The following is a 25,630-nucleotide window of genomic DNA, read 5'->3' on the forward strand; positions in this document are numbered from 1 at the left end:
TGTCCAAGGGCCAACCACACTCCTTCTGGAGGTTCCAGGGAAGAATGTGATTTCTTGCCTCCTCCAGCTTCTAGACGTACTCCTTCGTTCACGACTTCTTCCTTCATCTTTAAAGCCAACCGGGGAGCATATTCCCGTGTCTCCCTTGCTCTCTCTGGCCAGATCTTCTCTCTCTTACTTGCAACCCTGACCACCCTGCCCACTGACTCCCTTTTATAAGAACCCTCATGATCAGAATGGTCTTTCCCGGCTAACCCAGGATAATATCCTACCTCACAGTCCCCAACGCAATCGCATCCCAAAGTCCCTTTTGCCATGTAAGATAACATATCCGCTGGTTTTGGGGAGATTAGGATGTGGACGTACTGTGGGCTATAATCCAGCCTGCTACGGCCAGGGAAGTTTGCATTCAGAAATCAAGCCAGGACACTATCACAGTATCTGCACTTCCACCAAAGCATGGGAATTAGCATATATGGCCATGAGGGCATGCCCCGGTTCCAGATTTCCTGAGTGACCTTGGGCAAGTCACTTAGCATCTCTGTGCCACAGAATTCCCATCTATCAAATGAGTGACTTGTCCTGTGTATGCTCTGAATCTGAGCTGAAGTTTTCAAGTTTTCAGTGAGTATATATGTTCTCGAGGGATCAGTGTCTACAACCAGATATTTGGGTAGGAAAAGATAAAACCCACCTCCGACACCTCAAACCACACCTCTAGCTTGGGAAGGAGGAGATGTGTCTGTTAGGGATCAGGGGAACCAACAGAGCTAAGTTTCTGTTTCTGTTTTGTTTTGTTTCTATTGTGATGGGGGCCAAGGTCTGCTCTGTCACCCAGGCTGGAGTGTTGTGGTGTGATCATAGCTCACTGCAGCCTCTCACTGTGGGACAGGCTCAAAGTATCCTCCTGCCTTAGCCTCCTAAATTGCTGGGACTATAGGCATGTATCACCATGCCTGGCTAATTTTTACGTTTTTTTTTTTTTTTTTTTTTTTTGTAGAGACAGGGTCTCACTGTGCTGCCCAGGCTGCTCTGAAACTCTAGTCCTCAAATAACCCTCCTATCCTGACCTCCCAAAATGCTGGGAAAATAGGTGTGAGCCACCACTGCACCTGACAGAAACTTGCATTTTGGAATGAGCCCTCTGGAAGCTGGCGGAGAATTTATTCTAAGGGAGCAAAAGTGGAGGCAGGAAGACCATGGAGGAGGCTGCTGAGGTTGTTCAGGCAAAAGATAAGGTTCCTGGCCCTAGAATGGACACAGCCGGGGTGGCGAGAGGTGGGAAGATACAAGCGATGCTGGGAGGTCCACCTAAGAAGACATGGTGACGGACCAGGTATGGAGCTGGAATGCTTTCTGGCCTTGGGGGGCTAGCTGGAGTTTGGCCCCACCTGCTGAGCTGGGGTCTGTGGAGAGAAGCAGGTCTGGGTAGAAGGAAGATGCTGAGTTTATAAGGCAGGCTGAAGTCAAGGAGCTGGGGATCATTTCATGGGGGCTGTCCAGAGACACACACAGATCTAGGTTGAGTAATGTAGGTGTCAACAGCTCATGATGGTAAAAGGAAAAACCCAGCCGCCAAGGTGATTTTTTTTTTTTTTTTTTTTGAGATGGAGTCTCACTCTGTCTCAGGCTGGAGTGCAATGGTGTAATCTCGGCTCACTGCAACCTCCACCCCCTGAGTTGAAGCTATTCTCCTGTTTCAGTCTCTTGAGTAGCTGGGACTACAGGTGCGCATGACCATGCCTGGCTAATTTTTGTAGTTTTAGTAGAGACAGGGTTTCACCATCTTGGCCAGGCTGGTCTCGAACTCCTGACCTCGTGATCCACTCTCCTCGGCCTCCCAAAGTGCTGGGATTACAGGCGTGAGCCACTGTACCTGGCCACTTCTTTTAAAATGAAAAGCAAAAATTGACTACAATATTAGGGACAGCAAAAGTAGCACTCTACAGTGGTTCACTGCCAGTGAGCCGTGTGGACTTGGTAAAGCCACCAGCTTTTCGGACTCTCCTTGTCTTGAAAACAGGGCTGGTAATGCTACTCCCTACCCACAGACGCTGCAATGTTCCAAGCAGCTCTCTAAGAGTAAAAACAGATATTTTTCACTATAGTGCGTTATTTTCCTGTCCCTAATATTAAAGACAATTTTTGCTTTAAATTTTAAAAGAAATGGGGCTGGGTGTAGTGGCTCATGCCTGTAATTCCAGTACTTTGGGAGGCCAAGGCGGGAGGATTGCTTGAGGCCAGCAATTCAAGACCAGCCTGGATGATATGAGTGAGACTTCCTCTCTGCAAAAAAAATAAAAAAATAATAATGATAATAATTAAAAGAAGCAAAAGCATTTTTGTGGGCGCCTAAGTGTAATGCGGTCCCTAGATACTCTGCTTATTGTGCCGAATGGAGAAGTTGGCCTTGATTGATTGAGCTCTCAGCCCCATCCTGGGCTCAAAGCATCCATTGTTTCCTTTAAACCACAGCAAACAGCCATAGAGGAACGATTATGCCCATTACAGAGATGGGAAAACTGAGGTTCAGAGAGGTTGGCCAGCTCACTTAAGAGATCAGAGTGAGTCTGTGGCACAGCTCCTGTCTGTCTGACGCTTTGCCATACCATCACAAAAAGTTCCGACCAGGGTCGTCTTTAGCCATGCTGAGGATGAGTTCCACATGGTAGTGAATTTGTCATGGCACCAAGATAAATGCTGAATTGAAGCAGGGAGAGCAGACAGATTTGGGCTACTCGATGACCTCGTGCCTGAATTAATGGCCCTAGAGTGGTGGCCAGGGATGGGGATAGATAAAGAGCCACTTCCCGGCCTTTGATTTGAACTTCTAGGCAAAGCTGGCGGCCCCTGGCTCCGTGGGCTGGAGATTAGGACTATTTATGGCCTGGGAATTATTAGTCTCAGCTCAGCATACAGGTAGCAGGTGATAAGGTGTCTGCTCAGTAATGAGCTCTGCGGGAAGTTAATAAACACCATTCAGTTCAGAGAAGCAATTGCAGATTCAAGCAGGAAGTAAGAGGAATAGCCAAGGGACCCTGGGGGTGGCAGCTTCCCTCCCTGAGAAGCAGCTGCCCTGAGGAGTTACTTCCGCACCCATGCAACCTCAGGGGAGCCGTGATGTTGGGCAGTCCCAGCTTCTTACAATGGCTCAGGTGCTCCCTGATGCATAACCCTGGGTGAGTCCTTTTTCCTGTGCCCACCTTGGCTGCCTTCTGCGTTAAACAGAGATAATGAGAATTAAAATAATGGTAACAGCCCAACTTCATTGCCATGCTACCAGTGCCTAAGCCTGCCATTCTGTCTAAGGCCAATGCATGGGAATGCCATACATGGTTCTTCTCAAATCCAGCGTTTCTTGCTGCTGTAACTGAAGAACTGAAGGCTTACGGGGTCAGTCTACAGACTGTTACTGAGTTCCTACAGAATTCCCGGTGCTGGGCTTGGTGCCAGATCAGTCAGGTCCTGTTGGGCCTTGCACTCAAATGACAAGGCTTACACTGTGTGTCAGATGGCAACGGTGAAGGAGCATCAGGGGTTTGGGAAGGAGTGGTGGATGGCTTTTTTTTTATTGGAGGGAGGTCAAGTAAGGATGCCTGAATAAGGTAACGTGTGAGCAGAGTCCTAAAGACAGTGAGGGGACAAGTCATTGGACTAGCAGGGGAAAAAGCTCTCCAGGTCAGGGGAACAGCAAGAGCAAAGGCCGTGAGGGTGGTGTTTGGGGAACAAGGAGTCCAAAATGGCTGGAATGGAGGTTAGCAAGGGAATGAGGGTAATGTCAGGAGGGGCAGGTTCTCTGGGGCTTTTGTTAGGATTTCTCTTGGACGAAAGCCTTATTACTGCAGTGACTGAGAGTGCTGTCATTAGCCTATGACCCTCAGCTGTCTGCTTGTTCAGAGGTGGCTCAGCTGCAGGTGGCTGGCTGCCCACATCCGATGCCTGGCCACAGTAGGGATATAAGGGTCAGGCCATTTCTGCCTGATGCTGTCCAACTCTGATGGACCATTTGAGCTCCGAGGCTCCCGGTGGGACTGATGGAGGCTGTTCATGGGCCTGTATCCCTCCCTGGCTTCTCCCTCTGCCCAGCCCTCACAGCTTCCCTTCCTTTCCACTGGTATTGATCCCAGGGGTACATGCCTAGCTCCATCTCGGGACTCAGTTTCTCCATTTAGTGTAATTGAATTAGGCACAGTTGAATAGCCCTGTAGTTCCAGTTTCTAAGGAGGATCCCTTGAGCCCAGGGGTTCAAGGCTGGAATGAGTGATTGATTGCACCACTGCATTCCAGCCTAGGCAACATAGCAAGACCCTGTCTCTCTCTCTCTCTTTAAAAAAAAATATATTAATTGAATTGATGACTCGAAGGGTTCTTTCTGCCCAGATTATGTAATACAAGGCCTTTCTTGATGGGGTCAGGGAAAGGTTCCCTGTGCCCTTTTATTTCTAAAATTCAACCTGCAAAAACTTTGTAGGAAATTTTAGGGACTTGGGCTTTTAGTAAGATGGGGACACATTGAAGGCTTATGGCCAGAGGGGAATGTGATCTGATGTGCCTTTTCAAAGGCCACCCTGGCTGCTGCATGGAGAAGGAGGATTCACTTGGACTCTGGAGGGCCAGGAGGAGGTTGTGACCATGGTTTCTGAACTAGAGGACAAGTGTCTTTGTGTCCTTGGACAAGCCACTTCCCTGTGTCTGGGACTCAGTTTTTCCGTTTAGCAAATGAAACGGATGGCTTCAACATGCCGAACTGTTTGATAAAGGCCATTCTGGGGGTCACAGGGCCCTCTGGATTTCACAGCTAGAAATGCCATTACTGTGATTGCCATCACCACTGTTACTACCGAGACTGTCTCAATGGAAGACAGCAGTTCTGGAAAACGGGAGCAAAAGCTTCCCAAGAAGATCATGGATTTCCATGGCTTCTCTAGTTTAGCAGGATTCCCTCTTTATCTGTACCTCCTGTGTGCCAGGCCCAGTGCTAGGCACCAGGGATGCGGCTGTGAACTGACTTTGTCCTGTCCTCACGGAGTTTATCATTTGGCGAGGAAGATAGACAAGTCGATGGGAAATCACAGCATGGTAAAAAGTGCTCTGATAGCAAGTACAGGAGCCGATGGATGTACAAAGGAAACACCTAAACACATCTTAGGAGCAGAGTAAGGGAAGAGAGGGCAATGCTCTGGAAGAGATGGAAAGATGCGGCTGGGCGTGGTGGCATGACCCACCCATAATCCCAGCACTTTGGGAGGCTGAAGCAGGAGGATGGCTTGAGCCCAGGAGATTGAGGCTGCAGTGAGCTGGACTATGCCACTACATCCAGCCTGGGCAACAGAGCAAGATCCGTCCAAAAGAAAAAAAAGGATGAAAGAAAGAGGCCAGGCATAGTGGCTCACGCCTGTAATCCCAGCACTTTGGGAGAATGAGGCAGGCGGGTCATGAGGTCAGGAGTTTGAGATCAGCCTGACCAAGATGGTGAAAACCCATCTCTTCTAAAAATACAAAACATTAGCTGGGCGTGGTGGTGCGCACCTGTAATCCCAGGTACTCAGCAGGCTGAGGCAGGAGAATTGCTTGAACCCAGGAGGCGGAGGTTACAGTGAGCCAAGACCACGCCACTGCACTCCAGCCTCAGTGACAGAGTGAGACTCCATCAAAAGAAAGGAAGGAAGGAGGGAGGGAGGGAGGGAAGGAAAGTGGAAGGAAGGAATGAGGGAGGGAGGGAGGGAGGGAGGGAGGGAGGGAGGGAGGGAGGAAGGAAGGAAGGAAGGAAGGAAGGAAGGAAGGAAGGAAGGAAGGAAGGAAGGAAGGAAAGAAAAGACACACAACAGTAAGTACAAATTAGCAAGAGAGAATGGGTGGAAGGAAAAGGAGTCCCATGCAGAGGAAACAACCTGTGGAAAGGCCTGGAGGTGAGAGGGATCAGGATTGTTCTACAGGTTCAAGTGTTTGAAAGTGGTGGGGCACAGAGTGTGAGAGATGGAGTCAGAGGTGGAGGCTGCAGGGGATGGCAAGGATTGCATCAGGAAAGACCTAAGAGTTAAGACTTTATTGTCTTAGTCAAGGATTCCCTCATTTAATGCCATGGCTGCTCATGTAATCAATGTGTGGTGCCGGTTCTGGTTCTTGTGGCTAAAAGACACCCAGAGGGCCCTCTGATCCCAAGAGTGGTCCTATTTTTTTTTTTTTTTTTTTTTTTTTTCTGAGACGGAGTTTCGCTCTTGTTACCCAGACTGGAGTACAAAGGCGCCATCTCGGCTCACCGCAACCTCCGCCTCCTGGGTTCAGGCAATTCTTCTGCCTCAGCCTCCTGAGTAGCTGGGATTACAGGCACGCGCCACCATGCCCAGCTAATTTTTTGTATTTTTAGTAGAGACGGGGTTTACCATGTTGACCAGGATGGTCTCGATCTCTTGACCTCGTGATCCACCTGCCTCGGCCTCCCAAAGTGCTAGGATTACAGGCTTGAGCCACCGCGGCTGGCCCAAGAGTGGTCTTTATCACACAATCCAAATGTGTTGAGGCCACTCATTCCATTTTCTAAATGGGGAAACTGAGGCCCAGGCAAGAAGTGTCTTGCCCAAGGACACACTGCAAAGCTAGGCCATAGCATTGGGCTGGGACTCTTTCCTGCCTCAGCCATCAAGGCTTTGTCCTTATAGCTGTGCCTTGTCATTTGGGCAAGCAGCTAAAACTCAGGAAGAGCCCCCAGCATGAGACTGGCACGCATTCGGTGCTCAGTCAATATCCGTTCTCTTCTTTCTTTTCACGAGCCCTAGCTCTGCCGCCACTCTCTGGCCATGCAGACTTTAGGCAAGTTATACCTCCTGGACCTCCTCTTCTTTACAGGAAGGGCAGGACAAGAAGCCTCCGGGGACTTCCGAGAATGGAAAGGGGAAGATACTTACTCAGGTGCTACGATAGTCACACGATTGCTTTTCTGTTAAGATTTCTCCTTTCCAGAGCAGCCTGAGACATTTTGCTTTGCCCAATGCCCTGCAGTGCAAACTGCCAACAAGAGCAGGGGGCCAAAAGGGAGGATGCACAAAAAGCCGAAGTGGCCCCACAGTGTGTGTTTGCATTTGGGTTTTGTCCCTACAGAAGAGTGGTTTCCAAGCCGGCAGCTGCCTGTCTCCTTTGAAGAGCCGTGGAAGCAGCCGCCATCCATCACTCGCTTGGCATGACTGTTAAGTACCAGCGCTCAGGGCTGAGGGCTGCAGGAAGCGGCTCCAAGTGGGGTCAGCTCAGGGCCAGGGAATTAGAAGAAGGCAATCAAAGTGGAGGGATTGAGCAAACCAGTTAACACGCAGGCTGTGAGCGAGGCTGCACTCGGTCTGATCCCCAGGTAGTGGGCGCATGCAGCTTGGCTGCCTTGTGAATGTTCTGGGAGTTTGGTAGTAGATTTCTCTTATTCCCTTATGGAAATGGTCCTCCCCTATACTCTATACCCCTTCCCAACCTCAGGGGTGGGCATGCAACCCTGGCCTGGACAACCGGTACATTGCAATCCTTCTGTCTATACAGAGCAGGTAGGATGGTTATAAGGTCTCTATTTGGTCCAGTAAGACTTGGGATTCTGCTGTGGTTGATGAGTTGGTTTGGAGCACACCTAGAGTTAGTTGCTTATGGCTATCTTACATTCACGAGGGGAAAGTCTTCCTGAAAATAAAGCTATCACAAAAGAAAGATACCAAAAGATGGAGAAAGACAGATTCCTGAGTGCCTGGATCCAGCCATACCTGATGCTGTTACCTTATACTTTTTTTCTTTTTGCTCTTCTGCAGATGATGACTTAACCCTTAGACATTTTCTGCTATGTCAATCTATAAGCTCCTTTTATTGGCTTAAGATGGTTTTTTTGAATTGATTTTGTGTCAAGAGTTGCCAAGAGTTTTACTATTACACTCATTAGGCATGTGATTTCTCCTCTCTGGACCTTTCTTATCTGTAAAATGTAAATGACAATAACATAGACGTATTATGTAGCTTAAATAAAATAATACACATAAAGCACTCATCAGTGTTTGGCTAGAACACATGCTCCATTCAGATGCGATTAATCCACACTCATCCTTTAAGATTCAAAAAGTTCTTTCTCCTTCGCTTGCTCTTCTATAAAGTGTTCCTGTGAAGTTTAGATGAGGTATCATGAGTGTAAAATGCCTGCCATGTAGTCTGGCACATTTATAATGTAGCTGTTAAATGGTTTTCTGATTAGAAAGTTATAAAAGCCCAGGTAAGGGAGGACTGCAGAGCCAATAATGGAAGGCAGGGAGAGGCGGTTTGAGTAGGATGGCTGTCCACTCTGCGGAATGGTGGTCAGTCTGTCTCAGCTGGCAGCTCAGCACTTGACACAGTGCTGGAGCCACTGGAATGAGTAAATGTGTGGTCAATGAGAGAATCAATGAATAGTTCAACCACAACCAGGGCTTTGACTGGATCTCATGGGGAGCTGCGCAAGTTCCCAAAGAGGAGGCTGACAAGAGCGTCCTTTACAGAGGACCCCTCTGCAGCCTACAGGGGCTGGAGAGGAGGTGGGGAACTGGAGCTGAGTGTGTGGGAGTTGCCTGGGTTTGGGGTTGGGACGGAAACATCAGGGGCATGGATGAAAACGAGTTCTGATGCAGAGAGCTCTGCCTACACTTCACACAGGACCACGCGAGTGTGAGTGTGTGAGTGTGTGGGGTCTTGCTGGTGAGCTTATTGTGTTGGGTGTGTGCAACTGTGTTTGAGTGTGTCGGTGAATGGGTGGAGATAGGTAAGTTCAGTGTGTGAGGAAGAGTGTGAGTTTCATGTAAGTGTATCTGAATGTGTTTGTGTGTACATTGGGTTTGCTAGAAGCACTGGTTAGACGGCTTTTTTTTTCTCTTTGAGATGGAGTTTCACTCTTGTTGCCCAGGCTGGAGTGCAATGGCACGATTTTGGCTCACTGCAACCTCTGCCTCCTGGGTTAAGTGATTTTCCTGCCTTAGCCTCCCGAGTAGCTTGGGACTCTTGGCAACTCTTGACATAAGTTCAATTCAAAAAAACCATCTTTTTTTTTTTTTTTAAATTTTTTATTGGATTATAGGTTTTGGGGTACATGAGCAGAGCATGCAAGACAGTTGCGTAGGTACACACATGGCAGTATGCTTTGCTTTTCTTCTCCCCTTCACCCACATTTGGAATTTCTCCCCAGGCTATCCCTCCCCACCTCCCCCTCCCACTGGCCCTCCCCTTTTCCCCCCAATAGACCCCACTGTTTAGTACTCCCCTTTCTGTGTCCATGTGTTCTCATTTTTCATCACCCACCTATGAGTGAGAATATGCGGTGTTTCATTTTCTGTTCTTGTGTCAGTTTGCTGAGGATGATGTTTTCCAGATTCATCCATGTCCCTACAAACGACACAAACTCATCATTTCGGATTGCTGCATAATATTCCATGGTGTATATGTGCCACATTTTTCCAGTCCAGTCTATTATCAATGGGCATTTGGGTTGATTCCAGGTCTTTGCTATTGTAAACAGTGCTGCAATGAACATTCGTGTACATGTGTCCTTATAGTAGAACGATTTATAGTCTTTTGGATATATACACAGTAATGGGATTGCTGGGTCAAATGGAATTTCTATTTCTAAGGCCTTGAGGAATCGCCACACTGTCTTCCACAATGGTTGAACTAATTTACACTCCCACCAACAGTGTAAAAGTGTTCCTTTTTCTCCACATCCTCTCCAGCATCTGTTGTCTCCAGATTTTTTAATGATCGCCATTCTAACTGGCGTGAGATGGTATCTCAATGTGGTTTTGATTTGCATCTCTCTGATGACCAGTGACGATGAGCATTTTTTCATATGATTGTTGGCCTCATATATCTTAAGCCAGTAAAAGGAGCTTATTGACTGACATAGCAGAAAATGTCTAAGGGTTAAGTCATCATCTGCAGAAGAGCAAAAAAACAAAAGTATAAGGGAACAGCATCAGGTATGGCTGGATCCAGGCACTCAGGAATCTGTCTCTTTCTGCAGACAGGCTCCCTGCACCCCCATGCCTGGCTATTTTTTTTTTCTTTTTTTGGTATTTTTAGTAGAAATGGGGTTTATCTATGCTTATCAGGCTGGTCTCGAACTCCTGACCTCAGGTGATCTGCCCATCTCGGCCTCCCAAAGTGCAGGTATTACAGGTGCAAGCCACTGCGCCTGGCCTTGTAGACAACTCTTTCTTGTGTGGAGCTCTGGCCACATGCCAGATGATAATCATCAGCTTTCTTTGCCTGTCCCCTTTGAAGGTAGAGGTTCGGTCTGGTGAAACTCTGTATCTGTAGCTCCTGGTATCTTTCAGGTGCTTCATAGGTATGTGTGGAATGAAGGGGTGAAAGAATGGGAGAAAGGACTTCTGGCCTCTACTCCAGGGAGCTCCCACTAGGAAGACAGGCATTCTGATGGAAGCGACAGGACGTCTACACTGCACTGCTCTAGAAGAAGCTCTGCACAACAATCGGGCTAATGCTAGCAGTGAGGCTAAGCAGATCCGTGTCTGTGGATCATTATCTATACTAACGAAACTCTTTCTATTGAAAAAAACTATATTCTTATTACCAATGCAATACATGCTTATTGCAGCAAATTGGGAAATTAAAAAAAAAAAAAGGAAAAAGAAAACTCATCCCTAATCCCATCCCCCGGAGATAATTACTATTCTCATTTTTATGTATATCCTTCCAGAGTCTTTCAGAACGCATGCACACGTCTATTACTTTCTTCTTTTTTTGTTTCAGTAAGGCTCATGTGGCAATAGCACTTTTAAATTCACCCAAGAACTCCTGAATCCCTACGCTGGAAAATATTCCTTGTTAATATTATTTTGACTGGCTCTATTAGACTTCATGATTTTCAAAAATGCGTTTCCGTATTTTTGCCATTTTGGCCTTTTCTTGGCCATTTTCAGTTATTCTAAATGCTGCTCCTGGAATGCACCGTTTTCATTTCTTTCTGGGTCTTTACATGGACTTTTCCCGTGCACTCCTTTTCCCGCGCTTCTTTGGGCTCATTTGAGTTATCTCTGAGGTCCCGGCCTACATGTTCCTCCTCCCGGAAGTCTTCCCTGACGAATCCATTCCAGATCAGATGCCCCTCCTTCCTGTGGCGCGCTCTCCTCTCTCATCACAATGTGTGATATGGTTGCACATAGATGGCTTGCTCCATCCAGGCTGGACCAGGAGTCCCAAGGAGCCCAGGGCCCCATCTTATTCATGGCAGTACAGCGTAGCACCAAGTAGGCCGTGAATAAGTATTGGAGAGATGTGGAATAAACACTGTAACATATGTTTCTACACAGCTACCTGGAATCATCATGAGGAAATACTGGCACCCGCATGTGATACTTGAGCTGAAATGAGGCAGAGCTGGGCTCAGCATCTAGCTTCATCTGATTCCAAAGGATTGTTTTCACTTTGCCACACCTTCTCCGTCCTAGCATCTCGGCTTGTTTTTCCCATTCCTTCCCCGCCAGCCTCCCAGCTGCTGGGACAGGCCAGGGGCAGAGGCTAAGTCAGGGAGAGGGCTCTGTGACCTGGGAAGTAGAGGGCAGGGCGTCACCTGCTCTGGCAGGAGATGAACTGGGCAGACTCCTGTGCTGACAGCATTTCCTGTTACTCTCCTCCGGGGAAGAAGTTGGCCTCTTTCCCTCTTGCTGGAGACTCACAAAATCTGATTTGAAATCTACTCAAGTGTACATTAACCAGCTTCCTCTTGGCACCGGCTCGGGAGCCTATAATTAGAGCACACACCATACCATTTAGTGGGTTTCATTCACATGAACAGAAAGAGTACTTGCAAAGGGAGATGGCTTCAGATGCAGACTTCTGGGAACATTCTCCAGAGAATTCGTGCTTTCAGTGTGTCCAAAGGACCCACAGGCCGACTGCCTTTCTAAGTGTAGAGGTTAAGGCCGCCTAGACTTGGGTGGGGAGGTGATGCTGTGTTGTCCTTAAACACACAGGGCTTGGGGTTGGGCACACTTGTATTAACCCCCACTCAGGACTCAGGTAAGCCATGCAACTGCCCTAAGGCGGTTTCCTGATCTGTGTCACTGGGACAATATCCATCAGCAGTCTCACGGGGTTACGTTATCTAGGTGTAAATGAGGTGGAGGTATGGACGCATATGCCAGAGAAGGTGCTCAGTGATAACACTACTCATTACTATTGTGAAAACCACACCACTGACAGAATAACCAGTGTGGACTGAGGGCTTACTCCATTCAGCACCTGGTTCTAACACTTGGGATGCGTTAACTGAGTTAGTTTCACAGTAATCCCATATGGGAAGTAATAGGAATGTCTTCATTACACATTTGGAGAAAGTGAGTCACAAGGAAGTTATGCCCCTTGCAGATGATCACAGGCTGATAGCTTTTGACTAATATTTCAATGCATGGAAAAGAACATGGCAGTTTAAGACAGCCTACGGGTTGACTCATGAAATGTACAAGCTTATTGGTGCTAAGAATCACGTTTTTCTTATTACGGTACTGTGGCGCAGAAAGGGGAGAGAGTTCAAGATAAACTCTCATTTTTGGATGTACCTAAGATTACCTAGGTGCTTTTTTTTTTTTTTTGAGACGGAGTTTCACTCTTGTTACTCAGGCTGGAGTGCAATGGCACGATCTCGGCTCACCGCAACCTCCGCCTGATCTCGGCTCACCGCAACCTCCGCCTCCCGGGTTCAGGCAATTCTCTTGCCTCAGCCTCCCGAGTAGCTGTGATTACAGGCACGTGCCACCATGCCCAGCTAATTTTTTGTATTTTTAGTAGAGACGGGGTTTCACCATGTTGACCAGGATGGTCTCGATCTCTTGACCTTGTGATCCACCCGCCTCGGCCTCCCAAAGTGCTGGGATTACAGGCTTGAGCCACCGCGCCCGGCCTACCTAGGTGCTTTTACAGGGATTATTCTATTTTGTTCTTGTTCCCTGGAGATTGCAGCTGTGAAAGAATGGATTCAGAGAGCAGCAGTGTGTCTTCGTCGAGGTCACGCAGAGCTGTGGATACAACCATATTGTCTAACTGCAAGTTAATTACTCTTTTTATAATGCCGCACGGTTCCTGGGTGGATCATGACTCTTTCAGATGCAGAGGCCAGTTTAAAGGAAGAAGAAAGCTTGTTGGATCATTAGTAGACCTTCAGGTCTGGCTGAATCCAGGTGCCTGAATAAAGGACACAGGTATTTTTTCTTCGGCCCCTCTTTCCTCTGTGATGGCTTCATCCTCAAGTGATTCTTCTCCTCATCTGGCAAGATCTCTACTTTCTCTTTAGTATCATTTAGTATCTACTTTATCACCTCCCACCTCCATCCACTTTCATTATCTCACCCCAACATAGAAGACTAGGTGATACGGTCTTCAGGGGCCAGCCTCCTGGACCCAGAGCAGAATAGTGAATAAAATAGAAAAGACTTGGGGATGGGGGAGGAAGGAGAATTACCAGCATCCTCTCCAGCTCCCCACATCCAGGCTCCAGCCTTGGTTCCCTCTTTGGTGCTGCAGATTTTCTGCAAAACACACCAACAAACAAACTGGAGACTGCTTTGAAGCTCCATCTTCATCCTAGGGACTGGGCAGTCTTTATCGTCTCAGGCATTGGCTGGAACCCCTTCCAATGAGCAGATCAAAAGGAAGCCTAAACACTCTGCGGCTGACCTGGGGTCCCTCTCTGTCACAACCCAGGATGGGTCAGACCCCACCCACGGATGCCTGACTTTGGTTTCTCCCTTCCCCAGCTGCTCACTCAGGTTCGTGCCCAAGTCCATCCAATTTCCAGTGATTTCCTTGGACTCTTTTTCTTCTCTGCATATACTCCAATCCCTACCTCTTTTTCTGCCCAGCCATCTCTTTTCCTCATTCCTGCCCCATCCTCACTTCTCTATTTCTTGTCCCACCGAACACCTCTATCTTGCTTCCTGCTGTTTGCAGATGTGGCATGGGGGACCAACTCTGCTCATTCCTTCTCTGCACCCTCGGCTTCTGCCTAACTGGGTGCCGTTCACTCTGTGTGATTAAAGGCAGATTACCTTCTGTGAGTATCAGTCTACTCAGCTGCAGAAATGGGAATGTTCCGCTTTGATCTGCTGGCTGTGGTAGGAGCTGGAGCTTGGCGATTGTATTTACAGTGACATCAGCACAATATGTGAGGGATTTCCGGGAGGCTCCAGGCTGCCACGAGACTGGATTTGTACTGATATCGCCCATTACGAGGTGTCATGTTGCATTTGCAGGAGGTGGCTGTATGGAATTCCACGCTCTTGCACTGTATGAAATATTCACCTGCCTTCTCTGGAAGGGACGAGGGCTTCTCCCTTTTTTCCTGACTGATCCATCTCAGAGGGAGCCAAGCTGCAGGCTGTCACTAATGCAAGGTGATGTCAGGACCCAATGCAGAGCCTTGGAGACCTGAGACAGAGGGGCGAAGCTGGTGGGTGGTGGGGAAGGGAAGAAGGGGTTTTGAGGCCCTTAGCAACACAGGGTCCCTTAGTGCTTCTTTACCTGCTCCCTATAGGAAAAGATGCATGACATTGGATGGAGTTAAGAGTTGAGTCGTGTCCCCTCCAGGCTTCCTATGCCAAATCCCTAACTCCAGCACCTCAGAAAGTGACCTTATTTGGAAATAGGGTGGTTGCTAATGTTATTAGGTAGGATGAGATTATGGTGGGGTAGAGTGGTCCCTAATCCAATGTGACTGGTGCCCTATATAAAGGGGAGATTTGGACACAGAGACACGCACACACAAGGAGAATGCCACGTGGAGATTGGAGTTATGCTGCTGAAGCCAGCAAACTATCAGAGGCTAGGAGAGGGGCTGGAACAGAGCATCCTTGGGGGCACAGCTGTGCCAACACTTGGTTTTAGCTGTGAGTCAGCATATTTCCGTTGGTCTACAACACTCAGTTTGTGGTACTTTGTTGCAGTAGCCTGATGAAGTGAATACAAAAGGGAATATGCAGGTGGCCAGAGGGCTGAGGGGCTGCTGCTTGGCCAAGCATAGAGGATGGGCTTCGTGGTCGGTCAGCATCGACTTGAACATGAGAGGTGAAGTTTCAAGAGGGAATTTGGTGTTGAGGGTCAGAATCAGGGCTCCAGAGATAGGATTCAGACATTCTTAGCTCCTAACTTCATGACACTGGGTGAGTCATCTGACCTCCCTTTGCCTCGGTTTTCTCTCCATATAATAGGGACAAGAATGGACCTCATATTATGAGATTAAACGGTATTACAGCTGTTAAGAACTTACCATAGTCTGTGGCATGCAGTACGCGTCTGAAACATCACATCTTTCTTCATTGCTAGTTGAGTGACCTTGGGCAAGCCACTCTGCTTGTGTAAGGCCTCAATTCCTCTTCTGTGAAAGAGGGCTGGTAATCCTGGCCTTACTATTTTCTTAAAAGCATGTCATAAGGTGTAAAAACATCTGTCCCAATAACTGGTAGAAAACAGGGGAAAATCACTACTTAGCTTCACCCTTCCCTTTTGAGTTTCCCAGCATCTGCTTGAATACCTCTAGTGATGGACAACTCATTACCTTTCCTGAAGTTCATTTCTATTGGGCATAGACGCCTCACATACCTAGAATCATTATTTAAGAGACTTTCTGACGTCCCAACTAGATGTGATGTCTGCTCCTCAATCTCCCATTTTATAGACAAGGAAGCTGAGGCTGAAGGACCAGGCAGACAGATGAGATGAGACACCCCAATTGCTCCCACCCCATCTATGCCCTGGCACTCACACAGACTAGTGTTCCCTCCGTTATGTCTGCCCATCTCGTCTTGAAGCTCTAGGAGTGTGTGTGGAAGTGAGTGAGGAACGAGAGCATGTGAGAATGTGGGGTGTGGCCCACTGAAATCACCTCCCTTCTGGCATCCTCTTTTCCACACTTATTACCTCCCCTCCATGTCCTAAGATACAAAGCAGCTCACACCATTCCCTGCCTCTAACCTTCAATGGCTCCTTATTGCTCTTGGAGAAAATCCCAAAGGCCTTTGCTTGGCAAAGAAGGGTTCCTATGACCTGGCCCTGACTCTTTTTTTCTGCTCCATCTTGGATTCTTTTGTTCTTGCTCCAACCTCAAGGCCTGTTTTCATGTCTTCAGCTACAGCAACCTCATGGTCACCTCTGGGCCTCCCAGTGCTCATTCTTCTGCCTGGGCCTCACGTGCTCAACCTCTCATCATTCAGGTCTTGACCCGAAGCTCACCTGCACCCCCTAGCTGGGCCAGTTTCCACCTTTGTACATTACACTTCCTCATTGCCCATTCATTCCAGCATCATGCAGGACACCAGTGGCACTAACATATTTATTCTTCTGCCTGTTTGATGAATGCCTCCTACTCTCACCAGTATGAAAGCTCCCGTGTCTATTATTCTTCCCAGTTGGACCCTCAGTACCTGGTAGGTACTCAGTAACTGTGTTTTAAATGGTTGAATTGTAAACAGGTGAGTTTGGGTGTGGACTGTGTGAGGGCTGAGACACGATTGTGGCTCCCATGGGACTGACCTATGTATCAGGTGTGTGACTCTGAGGTGACCCATTGAGACCTATGTATCAGGTGTGTCATTCTGAGAGGACCGGAGCCGTAGCCTAAAATAAACATGAGAATTTAACTCGGAAAGGACAAGACTTGGGGAACGTGGCAAGTGCTACTGTGCCCACCGAAGACAAGGACAGCTCCCGTTTACCATCCTGCCCCCAAAATCTAGCCTAGTCTCTGACACACACAATATGGACTTCAGGAAATATGTGCCCAGTGAATTTTGAAAGAGAGAAGAACACCTTAGATGAACGAAGCTCTCAAGATTCATGGACACAGATCTTTCCTCAATCAAAGAAAATCATTCTCATGTTTAGAGCTGTCCAGAGCTAGCACAAGTTTTGGGGGATAGTGAGTGACCTACACTGGGGGGTCTTCAAGTTCCTTCCTGCTCTTTTTTTTTTTTTTTTTTTTTGCGTTGGAGTTTCTCTCGTTGCCCAGGCTGGAGTGCAATGGCATGATCTCAACTGACTGCAACCTCCGCCTCCCAGGTGCAAGTTATTCTACTGCCTCAGCCTCTCAAGTACCTGAGATTACAGGCACCCACCACCATGCCTGGCTAATTTTTGTATTTTTAGTAGAGACAGGGTTTTGCCATGTTGGCTAGGCTGGTCTTGAACTCCTGACCTCAGGTGATCTGCCTGTCTCGGCCTCCCAAAGTGCTGGGATTACAGACATGAGCCACTGTGCCCGGCCCTTGCTCTGAGACTTAATATTCTAAGAGACCTTTCCTTGAATGGGCAGACATGGACAGAAAACAGTTGCTTTTCCTTTTCTTGTTTGAGAGGTATAGGGTGTTCTAGTTAGAGAGAGGTGAAACAGGCTAGTTTCCCACCTTGATAATCCTGTTTCCCTCAGACATGGGTCTTGAAGAAGCAGTGCATTATTTAGGAAACACTTTTATCCTTTCTTCTCCCTCCTTGTGTCCTCTGACATGAGTCCTGCACAAGCCTTGCCTCTCTGCTTGTTTAATGATGATTTCCCCAAGTCTTGGAGCCTCTCTCAGAATGCTTATTGTCTAAGTCACAGCAAACCATCCTGGGACTTGTAATTAAAAGCCAGCCTTGGCCGGGTGCAGTGGCTCAAGCCTGTAATCCCAGCACTTCAGGAGGCCAAGGCGGGTGGATCACGAGGTCAAGAGATCGAGATCATCCTGGTCAACATGGTGAAACCCCATCTCTACTAAAAATACAAAAAATTAGCTGGGCATGGTGGCATGTGCCTGTAATCCCAGCTACTCAGGAGGCTGAGGCAGGAGAATTGCCTGAACCCAGGAGGCGGAGGTTGCCGTGAGCTGAGATTGCGCCATTGCATTCCAGCCTGGGTAACAAGAGTGAAACTCCGTCTCAAAAAAAAAAAAAAAAAAAAAAAAAGCCAGCCTTAGGTCTCTCTCCTTGGGACTGAATCTTGGCATCACCTGTATCCTAGAAAGAAAACTACTTGGCAGATAACTAAGTGGGAACTTGGTACTCAAGAAGCCAGATAAGAAGTGCTTTGGAGGGGTTAGGGGAGCCTGGGCATTTTCCCCTGGCTGGTGGGGCTGATCAGGACAGATTTTATGTTTAAAACGACCCTTGAGTGGCATCCAGTAGAATGGAAATAATTTGGACTCAAGCAGCTAAGTTTCAGAGTTTCACCTCCCCTGGTGATCTCGAATGAGTACTTCATCTTGGGCTTCAGTTTCCTTATCTGTAAGTTGGGGGTTGCAACAGCATTTAGCTCCCCAAATTGCTGTGAAGAGTGAGTACAGCAGTGAGCATAGAAGGTTCTGGATGGCCAGTCTTACAGGAGGCAAAGAAGAATCTCTGATGCTTTTGAATTTCTGCTGTTTGGCCCAGTAGTTCCCTAATAGTGTAGAAATGCCCTTTTTGGCCATTTTAAGTGAGAAATGTGGTCATTTCTTTCATTCCTTAAAGAAATTGGCCGAGGAATCTCAGCGTACTAGAAGAGGGATGGACAGCCTCAACATCTGCTTAGACTGACTCCCTTAGTAGTGGTACTGGAGAGGCAGAGAAGGAAAGATGCTTCTCTGTGGTCACATGGCATGTGAATGCAGAAGCAGGATTAGAACTCACTTTTCCAATTTGCCCTCTTGCATTTTTAATTTTTTTGACGGAGTCTTACTTCGTCACCAGGCTGAAGTGCAATGGCATGATCTCGGCTGACTGCAACCTCCACATCCCGGGTTCAAGCAATTCTCCTGCTTCAGCCTCCCATGTAGCTGGGACTACAGGCAGGTGCCACCATGTCCAGCTAATTTTTGTAATTTTAGTAGAGATAGGATTTCACCATGTTGGCTAGACTGGTCTTGATCTCTTGACCCCGTGATCCACCCACCTCGAACTCCCAAAATGCTGGGATTATAGGCAAGAGCCACCGTGCCCAGTCCCCTCTTGCCCTTTCTAGGTGAAGATGGCAATGATGGCTGCGGTCCAAGCCCTAGCGGGGAGATGAGAAGCAGCCCACCCTCTGTTTTATAAATAAAGCCAGATTCCTAACATTCTCTTCTCTGCACAACTCAAGGCTGTGCAGGGCCGAGTCTCAACACAGGAATTGGAACGTAACAAATCTACCGACTGCCAGCTTTGTTCTCACAAGGATGGAGCTAGGGAGGTGAAGAGGAAGCAAATGCTCTCTTGACTTTCCAAAGGAAAACAATTTTCTTTCTTGGTAACTGCAATTACTTGAAAACCATGTCAGAACAATAGTGTGTCTCCAATAGTCTCCCTCCCTCCCTCCCTCCCTCCCTCCCTCCCTCCCTCCCTCCCTCCCTCCCTCCATCCCTCTCTTCTCTCTCTCTCTGTCTCTCCTCTTCCTCTGCCATCTTCTCTTCCTTATCCCTCCTTTGTTTTGGAGGACCATGGACAGAGGTACGTAAGCCCCGCCCACATGCCCTTAGCTGACCTATGCTGGGAAAAATGGGCAAACGGTCAATCAACATCCAAGATCCAATGAGCTTAGTTCCTCACGTGGGTACTTCACAGGCTTTATTTTTTGGTCGCATTTCCTTTTTAGTTGGCGAGCTCCATATTGATGGACATTCTTGAGAAGCTTGGAGGGCTAGAAAGGTTGTCTGCACTCGTGAGATGTGCTGCTCATTTCAATTAAGGTCCTTCTAACTCAAAACCTCTTTGAATAATAAATAGATAATGAGACTGAGAAAAATAAAGGATGTGTCATTAACAAAGCCGCAGACCACAGTTCATTGGCAATGTTGGGGCCGGTTAGCTCTATGATTGCTTGGACAACTGTGTCTGTACCTAAAACACCCAATTAATGGCCATATTCCCACTGTGTGATCACTGCATAGCCTGGGTGAGAGGTCACCAGATTCCAGCTTACAGAGCTAAATAAGACCTTTCTGTAGGTTCTCTTCAGTGCCCTCTCATTTAATTACAGAAACAATTGTTTGAACAGATTAATATATCAATTTAGCAGAAGAACAATTGTACAAATGCAAAGCCCTTCCCAGGCCAGGATAAGAAGAATGCAGTTCCTACCTCTGCCTTAATCAATAAGAGGCTTAGAAGAATCAATGAATGAGGAGTTGCTTTGTGAAGTGCGGAATCATATACAAACATGTGTCCATTATTGATTGACACAATAATGCTGTGAAACCACCACACACTTCAGCAGCGTACGGCAGTAAATATTTATGGCTCAGGTAAGCTGGGCTAGGCTGGGTGGTCCTTCTGGTCTCAGCTGGACTTTCTTTTTCTGAGACTCAGTTTCCTCATCTGTAAAGTGGGCATTATGGCAGCAGACCCCATTTTGTGATGATTAAGTAAGGCAATCCAGAACACGTGCTTAGCCTCTATGTCCTCAAATATTGAGGGCTGGCCAGGACTTGAGGAATATAATGGAGACAAAAATAGAAATGATTCTTACTTCTACCGGAAGCAGGGTGGTGGGGGTGATGGTATAGATAGACATGATACAAAGAAAGGTGAAATTGAGCTGTAATTGCTGCAGTGGAGAGGGGCTGCCTGTCATTCTCTGGCAGTTTCCAATGATGAATTTAACCTCATAAGGGAAGTTAGATAATTCTTTCCTGAAGTGTCACTCTTAGGCTGACATCTGAAGTAGTGGCACCTAGTAGGCACTCAATAAACATTAGTTACCATCATTATCCCTTTCTTCCTCACTGCCAGAGGCCAACTTATGAGCAGGAAAGGGCAGGATTTAGCATTAGAGCACCAGCTATATCAGAGGCAGTTTTCATATTATTAACTTCCTTAACTATCACAATGGTCTCCCGGGAAGTAGGTTGGATTGTTACTCTTTGCTGACACACTAAGTCTCAGACAGGTTAAAGTATTTTTTAGAGGAATTGACAACACTGGGGTTAAAATCCAGGTCTTTGGGACTTCCAAGTTCTTTCCCCTGTAGACACAGCATGTGGTTTATGCCTTCATGGTGTGCTTGATGGACACCATCTGCCGAACTCATGTCCTCCCAGAGGTTGAGCACTGCCTGGAGTACCACCATTAGCTTGGTAGCCCTTTACGTCTCTTTTTAGCAGGGTCTGTTTTTGCCTCTTTTGTAGTAGCCAAGGAAATAAAGCAGTTTCCCATGAGTGGAGACACATTTAAGATCTTAAGCAAAGGAAGAGCTGAATTTTGAGAAGGAAGAGAAATGAGGAGATACAGTGAAAGGCAAGACAAAGAAGACATATAGACCTCTCCCTCTCCCCCAGAATATTAGAGAATCTTGGGTACCATTTAATTCAACCCAGTCGTTTAACAACTGAGAAACCTGAGGCTCAGAGAGGGTTAGGTATTTACCCAAAGGCAAACAGCATATGACTTACAGAGTTAGGGACTTATTACAGAATTTCTTAACTGCTTTTGTCCTTTTTTTTTTTTTCCCTCTGCAAACTCCCTCCAGTTTAGGGGGTGGCTTAAAATCTCCTAAAGGAAGACAGCAGATTTATGGGTTAATAAACATTTACAATGAGTTGCTGAAAAAACAGACTCAGGTAGACAGGAATTATTCATTCAAATTAACTATAAATTAAGATCAACCTAATTTAGGCCTATTAAAATGGAAAGCATATTATCTCTCATTCAAAGGAATTTGTATTTGATGCAAATAGAACAAGTTCCTAAACTTTAGAAATGTTCTTGGATTTTTCATCTCCGTAGTTAACCAACGAAGAATGGGTTCCCCATTTAAAAACAGGGGAACATAAGGAACAATAATTAGTTATGTAAATAATGTGGCATTCTTGTTTATAATTAGTTCAAGAATAAAATAAAATTCACGCATGTCACAGGACTAATTTTCGTATGCAAATGAACAATCAAAATTATAAACGGTAATAATGCGGTTTGGGAGATGTGACATTCTCAATTTATTAGCAGGGGTGCCAGTTACAGCTGATGGTGGCTGACGTTGGGAGATTTCAGAGGTGCCCAGGCCTGGAAAATTCTCACCCATCAAGAGGAGAAAATCTAACTAAAATAGTTTCATCCATTTTTTTTTTGAGACGGAGTTTCGCTCTTGTTACCCAGGCTGGAGTGCAATGGTGCAATCTCGGCTCACCACAACCTCCACCTCCTGGGTTCAAGCAATTCTCCTGCCTCAGCCTCCCAAGTAGCTGGGATTACAGGCATGCGCCCCCATGCCCAGCTAATTTTTGTATTTTTAGTAGAGATGGGGTTTCACCATGTTGACCAGGATGGTCTCGATCTCTTAACCTTGTGATCCACCCGCCTCGGCCTCCCAAAGTGCTGGGATTATAAGTTTCACCCATTTTTTATTGCTGATGGCCACAAAGTGAACCCAGGGCTCCTCTGTGGCTGGAGAGAGAGGTGTCACACCAGGGAGACAGGAGTCCAAGTGAATTTTTGAGAAGAGCGCTCTGAAATTTGGCTGGTGGAAAAAACAAAGACCAGCAATTCCAACCTGGGCTCTGAACCTCGAGGCCCTGCTTTGCTGCTTCCTGATTTCCCCATCTAGGAAGGAAGTTTCATTGAAGAGGAGGAGAGAGTTTTGGAATCAGATGGACTTGCAAGTTGGTTCTACCACTTGCTAACTGCACAGCTTTCCTGAACCTATCTACCTAACCTGTTTGTACTCACTTACCCTCATCTGTTAACTGACGGTGATACTGTCTGTCTTTAGGCAGTGCTAAATTACCTTAAAGAAGGGCTAAGCACATGTTTAGGGCACTAGAAAAGTAGAGTACTGGGGGAAGAAAAAGTGTGAGACAATCAGGAGGTCTAGGATAAAAAGCTGCTTACATTCTGGCTTTCATGAAAGCCTTGTGTCATTCTGAAAAATAATTTAAAAGTGCGTAGTACGTTTAATTGAGAATTATATGTGGAATATACGGGTATGTATTATATATAGAATATGCTTTGCTCCTTGGAATGCTGTGAGATTGAATGCAATTACATGTATAAAATAATTAACACAGTGCCTAGAAGTTGGAATAACTCTGTAAATAGTTGTAGCAGCTACTGTTGTTAAATGAGTAAGTTGGATTCTAAAATCTCTGCAGTCCTTTTTTAAGCCCCAGTGTTCTAGGATTCTGCCTGGAGGGAGAATGTTTAATTTCAGTTAATAGCTGCATCAGGACCAACATCGGCCAATGGGGATTTTCAAAGGAGGATAGTCCAAAGCGCGCTCGGAAGGGCGGAAGGATCTGCTATAATGTGTCACTGAAGTTGATGATATGATGAGATACGGTACATCTGGTCTCAAACTATCTCCCCCAGCAGCCATGGTACCCAACATTTTGCAACCAGAAGTCCATGTCTGCTACCTTACCAAGACTAGGAACCATGTATTCATGATGTCACTGTGATGTACATCCTTTTACCTAAGCTTTACTTATCTACCTGTCAGTCTGTCCATGCACCCATCCGTCCATCCATCCAACCAAACACTGGGAACGCTTTGAAAGCTACCTACCATATGGTGGATAGATCTTGGTCCTCTTTAATTATTGGCACTCCAAATTTGGAATGGGAATTGTTGTTGCGCAGCTGTTCTGTGCTAGACCCTATCTAGAAGCTTTATAGACCTTATCCCACTTAATCCTAATGACAGCTCTAAGAGCTGTAGATAACAATGTTTATAAAGTAATAATAGCTACAGTTTATTAAGTGTTACTATGTACTAGCAACTGTGCTAAGCCCTTTATATGAGATATCTCATTTAATGTCTCCAGCAGTTTTGATAAAGACTTTTATTTCTTTGATTTACCATTATTGCCCAGATTCAGAAAGGTCAAGTGAGTAGCCCAAGGTCACACAGCACATTAGAGGTCAGGGCAAGCCTTATTCCCTGGTCTTTGGAATTCCAGGTTGGTCACTGTCTGCTTCACTGTGCCTTTAGTTAACTGATTTTCTCTTGGAGGGAGGTATGTGGGCTCCCAACCTCACCAGACAATCATGGGAGGAGGAAGGACAAGAGCTTTCTCACAGAGTTAACTCTCTACTCCTTGACCCCTGGGGAAGGGCACCCCCTCCTGAGCATCCTGACAGGTCAGCCTGCACTAAAAGCAGTCTTTGGGGTGGGGGGCCTTGATGGCTCCCAGATGTGAATGCACACAGCTGCCAGGCTTCCAGGAGTCTTGGGATCCTAAGAGCACTGGGTGGGGGGCCTGTAGGATTAATTGCTTCTCTGGCTTCCAGCAGGGAAGTGGGGTTAAGGATGAAGGGGCAGGCACACAGGTGGCAGAGAGCAGGCTTCTGTAGCTGAGAATGGGAGGAAACTATGCAGCTGAGAATGGCTCCTGGCAGATAGGGAAGCCCACCAAGACCTCACTTCCCCTGGAGGGAAGATGTCAGAAACTGATGTCATTTTCCCCTGTGCAGTTCTAAACTTACATAACTGGAAGAGGTGCCATGAAGCCTGTGTCTACCATCCTCATTCTTTCTGCATGGTCTTCCTCTTCATCTTGTTACGACTAAATCTTCTTCCACAATTAATTTTTTTTCAGGCACCTTCTATATCTCATGCTCTGGAAATACCAAGATGAACCATGCGGACCCTGACCTCATGGAGTTAAGAGTCTAGTGGGGAAAGACAGACATCATCAAATGCCGGCACAAATAAAGGCATGTTTACCTGAGGGGTTACATGTTATGTCAGGAAGGCACAGCCTCTAGGGGAGCCGGTAGCGGGGCCCGAGCTTGGTCCGGGCTTGGCCAGGAAGGGCTTTCCTGCAGAAGTAACATTTGATCTCAGGACCAAAAGATGACCAGGTGGAGAGTCACCTGGTCATGACCTCACTCCTTGAAAAGATGACCTCACTCCTTGAAACCTCAGTTTCCTTCTTTGTAAAGTGGGATGATAGTGACACCTGCCTTCCAGGATATCTATGAGGGTAAACCGAGATGGCACAGGTGAAGATGAGTAGCATGAAGTCTGGTACATAGTGAATGCCTGGCACATAGTGAATGCCTGGCGTATTGTGGCTTTGTTCATAGTCCTTAGATGGGCAGGGAAGTTCCTATAGATTGGAAGGCTCATCGTTGACTTAGAAACTGCTGCCCACGGGACAAAGAAGAATGCAAGCTCACCATGTGAAATACACACAGAAGAGGAAGGGTCTCACTCTGCTCTCCCTCTCTCTCCATCCTGACGACCCTTTTAATTGCTTAGGTTTTCTTCTAGGGGTTTTATGGTGTTAGGTCTTTTATTTAAATCTTTAAAAAAAAAATCCATCTGGAGTTAATTTTAGTGTAAGGTGTAAGGTGTAAGGAAGGGGTCCAGTTTCAGCTTTCTGCACATAGCTAGCCAGTTTTCCCAACACCATTTATTAAACAGGGAATCCTTTCCCCATTGCTTGTTTTCGTCAGGTTTGTTGAAGATCAGATGGTTGCAGATGTGCGGCGCTGCTTCTGAGGCCCCGTGCTGTTCCACCGGTCTATATCTCTGTTTTGACCACATAACAGGAAGTAAATCACTCCTCGGCAAATGCAAAAGAAGGAAAGGTTTTTACAACAGTAAGAAACATCATCTTGGCTTTGTCTGTCTCCAGGAGGCTTGAATGTGATTTGCATAACCACAGGGAGATGGCTGTCTGGATCTTTCACAGTTTTTTTCCAGCCCTTA

At 46.8% G+C, this 25,630-nt stretch overlaps 1 long non-coding RNA gene across 7 annotated transcripts in view; it reads left to right on the top strand.

Annotated features, from left to right (window-relative positions):
* LOC118146308 (uncharacterized) overlaps positions 1-25,630 on the top strand; it is a 221,145-nt gene that overhangs the window by 129,539 nt on the left and 65,976 nt on the right. For all 7 annotated transcript variants that reach the window (XR_013522029.1, XR_013522028.1, XR_013522034.1 and 4 more), the window contains 2 exons: positions 24,513-24,630; positions 25,375-25,521. This is a non-coding gene — a long non-coding RNA (uncharacterized LOC118146308). The remainder of the gene's footprint in view (positions 1-24,512; positions 24,631-25,374; positions 25,522-25,630) is intronic.

The sequence above is a fragment of the Callithrix jacchus genome, chromosome 1 (assembly GCF_049354715.1).
Source record: "Callithrix jacchus isolate 240 chromosome 1, calJac240_pri, whole genome shotgun sequence".
NCBI lineage: Eukaryota > Metazoa > Chordata > Mammalia > Primates > Cebidae > Callithrix > Callithrix jacchus.